The following is a 4,960-nucleotide window of genomic DNA, read 5'->3' on the forward strand; positions in this document are numbered from 1 at the left end:
ATGGTTTCGCGGACTTCCTTCTATTATCCATACTTTAATTGACGTGTCATTAATTAGTGGGTAAAATACTATGTTGACCTGATTTCAAAGCCTAATTAAAATATAATTATTCCAGATCTACATAAATAAAATCCTTTCATTTTGAAACATTGCATTTAAAAGATCCCCCCCAAAGGAATGTCCTTTCAATCAAAGTCTGTTAAAACCATCACTGTCCATTTTACAGTAAAACTAGGCCTGTAGATGCAGCTTTAGTACAATAAGTATTTTTTCTTCTCTTCTTTCTAGTGAGATCTAGTAATTTGCAAGCCTTTGTGAACTGGCAGCTGTTAACTCCTTTCTGATGGCTAAAGCTGCTAACTCTTTCCTGTCTCTGAAAAAAACAGTATTGACAGATGGAGTTTTGGCTTAAATCATTCTGTATCACAAATAGAGTATATATGAATTGCTTTCCATTAACAAAATTGAGCAAATATGTTAGGCTGATTTTCAATTAATTTAATTTGGATGGATGGATGGATGGATGGATGGATGGATGGATGGATGGATGGATGGATGGATGGTAGATGGATGGATGGATGATTGATAGATGATAGATAGATGATAGATGATAGAAGATAGATGATAGAAGATAGATAGATAGATAGATAGATAGAAGATAGATAGATAGATAGATAGATAGATAGATAGATAGATAGATAGATAGATGATAGATAGATGATAGATAGATGATAGATAGATAGATGATAGATAGATGATAGATAGATGATAGATAGATAGATAGATAGATAGATAGATAGATAGATAGATAGATAGATAGTTTTTTTTTACTTAGTACTGTGACTCTCATATTTGCTGATGATTTTCCAATAAACCTAAGCGCTCTGGGCTGCTTAAATGGGATTTCCTCAACGATATGGAGCTTATTACAGACCATCATTTAAAAAAAAAATCAAGAGTAAACTATTCAGCAATGAAAAGCTGGAAAATCATTTACAACAACTGAGTTATATTCATGGTGAGAATCCCAGCTATCAAGAAGTATTTTTGTTTAACTGATTTATTAATTGCTAGAATGAATCATGGTCTATGCTAGGCATGTCCAACTTTGAACAGGTCGTGATCTATTTTTTCCGGACAAAAGTGCTGGTGATCTACCACCATAAAAATTAAGCTTCAAATTAGTTTTGAATTAGTTTTTAACCCACCAAAGTTGGGTTCTACCGCCCCCCCCCCCAATTTACAATGCACCTTCTGTCATTTACTGGTAAGCAAAATAAGCAAAAACAAAACAGAGAGACGAAGATCCAGAAAGAACTGCAAACAGTTTTTTCTTAAATTGTTATTGTTATAACTTTCTTTAACTGTCTTAATAACTTTCTTTAACTTTTATTGAGTAATTTATGTTAAATGTAGGTCAAGTATTGATCCAGGCTGATCTTGCCCAATCTTTAAAACTTTGCTCTTGCTAATTAGTGAGACGTCTGAGCCTGCATTTCATCCACCAGCTTTTGGGTGAATATTGCATGAGGGCCAGTCTCAGGGAATCCTGGAGATGTTCATCTGTCATGTTGGAACGCTGTGTACTCTTTGTCATTTTCAGATGGGAAAACGCATATTCACACAAATAAGTTGAACCAAAACAGGAGTGTACAGCTTCACTGCATCTTCTCAAGTTGGGAAATTTGTCTCTAGGTACTAGCTTCCAAAATGATTCTTGCTCAGCATGGATCTTGAGAAAAATGTCATTTTTAAGGGTTACTATTTCATTTTCAAGAAATGCCTTGTTCAATGAGTAATTTTTACTGATAGCAGCTGCAGTTTCCTTAATGTCCATATCTGCTTTGAATGGATATGACAAGTACTCCACAACTTTTTCAATTCTTTGGAAGTCACAGAATCTTTTTTTGAATTCCTGGATAACAGAGTAGATTTCTGTCCCATACTTCTCGTTCTGAAAAACAAAATTTGGATATTGTCCCAGATGGTCCTGCGTATTAGGAAAATGATCAAAAGTGTTGTTTGCATGGTCAGTCATCATCAGCTCAAATTTGCTCTTGTAGGATGAAACTGTACTCATCATCTCACCAATGCATTTGTTTTTACCTTGTAGTTGAACATATGAACATATGAAGCTGCCTTATACTGAATCAGACACTTGGTCCATCAAAGTCAGTATTGTCTTCTCAGACTGGCAGCGGCTCTCCAGGGTCTCAAGCTGAGGTTTTTCACACATATTTGCCTGGACCCTTTTTTGGAGATGCCGGGGATTGAACCTGGGACCTTCTGCTTCCCAAGCAGATGCTCTACCACTGAGCCACCGTCCCTCCCCAAAGTTCAATGTTCATATCACTTTTGTTCGCCTGTAAAGTCAGCGAGAAATGCCAGATCACATAACCATTCTTCATCTTCCAACTGCTTTGTCATCTCCCCTCTCCTTCAACAACCTTCTTATTTCATCCAGCACATCACAAAATCTTTGCAGAAACTTGTGCCTACTTAGCCACCTTACATCTGTGTGCAAAATGATTTCCGCTGCCCCTTCATCAAGAGTAAGCCATCTTTGAAGTGATCTTCCACAAACTGAATTTACAATTTTGAAAGTGATGTCCATGACAGTCTTTGTATTGAGTCTCTTGCTTGCCAAAACTTGCTGGTGAATGATGCAATGGTAAGAAAGGAAATCTGGAAAGTCATCATGCTGTCTACAGAGATCTATGAAACCCTTAACCTCACCTGTCATTGCTCTTGCTCTATCAGTAGTGATGGAAACAAGTTTATGCAATGGAAGATTACACTTTGTCACAAAAGAATGGAAAGAGCTGAATATTTCCTGACCGGTAGTGCTCCCTTTTAAAGAAATCATTCCAAGTAGTTCTTCTTTAACACTGAAGTCTTCAAAGACCATCCGGATAAAGACCAGTAACTGGCCTATGTCTCTTATGTCTGTAGATTTTTCAAATTGGAGTGAGAAAGCAACACAAATTGAAACATCATCCAACAATTGTTCAGTTGTGTCTCTGCACATCTTTTCTATTCACCGCATGATGGTGTTTCTTGACAATTGTACGTCTTGAACAGCAGCTATGATATCTTTCTTATCCTTAAATCCTTCAAAAAGATTGTCTGCTGCTTCAAGAAAACAATCTTTTACAAATTCTCCTTCATTGAAAGGTTTGTATTTCTTTGTGATCAGGTTGCTGACCTTGAAGGATGCCATGGCTGCATTGACCGAATGTGACCTTGGCTTCGCCATCAACTGTTGCTGTGCAGCCAATTTAGATTTAAGTTCTTTGAGCTTCAGTTTATGAATTTCGCTTTGGGGAGGAAAATCAGTATCAAACTTATTGCTATGCAGAGCCTTATAATGACGCTCCAGATTACCCCTTTTGGGCAAGGATACAGAGGCGTTACAAAGTAGACAACAACATTTGTCTTTCACCATGATGAAGAAGTGGTCCATTTCCCATTCATCATGAAAGTGGTAGGTTTTGCTCTTCTTTGGAACACTCATCTTTGTTATGCTGGGGTGGCTGAGGTACTAAGTTAACGCTGGCTGAATCTGGTCCAAAACTGTCACTGTCCCAAAGTATTAAAGATCAACAGGAACTGAAGACCTCTGGATGATGCCAAAACCACAAATGCAGTTCTAAAAGTAAAAATAAGAATTCATCATACTGGCACCAATAATCAAATACCACCACACCAAACAATCATCAAAAAACCCCAAACACCTGTCCAGCAAACCATGAGACCAAGTGGGGCTGGTAATCTGCCTCTGACGCCTCCGCGATCTACCTGTTGGACATACCTGGTTTATGCCATCCTGAATCCTGGCTCATATTAGGACTACCTTCATTACTAACCCGCCCCCCCCCCCCGAAAAAAAAGAATATCTTAGATTTGCCAGTGTTTGCCTGAAATTCCTGGTTGAGGTTAGGGAAGGGCATGAACCCCCTACCCCCAGATTTAGTGTGTGCAATCACACACACACATCTGTTCCCCACAGCCTGCTCATTCTTATCTCATCATAGGACAACTCCCATATACTGTATGTTAAGTACTTGCTGCAGTTTTGTGGGGCATTTCCAGCCATGGGATCAGCCCAGACTTGCCATGTATGTGCAGGAGTGGTGTGAACACTCCACCCTGCATGTGTGTGGCCTGTGCCTGTCTTGGCCACTGGGCTGGCATCATCTGATTGATGCAGCTCACTTCAGCCTGGATTGACTTTTTAAAAGCCGAGGGACTGTTAGAGCGACCAGCTTGTCTAATCCTACCCAGCAGATTTCATTGTTGCCATGCCTAACAGCCTCTTTTGACTGGTTTTTATAGCCATATGCTTAAGGGTCATGCTTGCAGACAACTGCTCAGAAGTAATCCTGCAACTACTCAAGCATTTGACATTGGGCCAGGGGGCACGCACTTTGTCATCTCTTCTGTAGTTCTGTTCATAGCCTGCATTTTCAGTGTTCTAAGGGTTTGGGTGATACTGGAGGGCTGGAAACAATTAACTGAGGTTCATCTGTTGAATCTGTGGTTCTGCACTAGCTGTTGGCTGTGAATCCCGACAAGCCTGCAGTTCATTTTCCTGCTTGCCAGCTTCTGCTGGCTACATGAGGCTCCTCTTCTCCTGAGGAATCTCTTCTCCTAAGGAGTCCTCACTCTCACTGAGCCCTGGCTGACCCATGTTGATCTGCAGCAAACTTCAGTTCATCACAAATTTTTGTTCATGAGCTGGTTTGTATCCATCCCTTGTCAAGTTCGTATTCACTTGAATGTTGACAAAGCAGGATAGGGTTTTTTTAAAAAATGATAAATGCTGTCAGTCACTTAAGTGTGACTGTTACACTCACTGTCACACTCACACACTAACATATGCACATATTTGGGATTTTACTGCACTCAAGGTTGTCAGCATTCAGAATAGAAGAGTTAGTTTTTATACCCTGCTTTTCTC

The sequence above is a fragment of the Heteronotia binoei genome, chromosome 1 (genome assembly GCF_032191835.1).
Source record: "Heteronotia binoei isolate CCM8104 ecotype False Entrance Well chromosome 1, APGP_CSIRO_Hbin_v1, whole genome shotgun sequence".
NCBI lineage: Eukaryota > Metazoa > Chordata > Lepidosauria > Squamata > Gekkonidae > Heteronotia > Heteronotia binoei.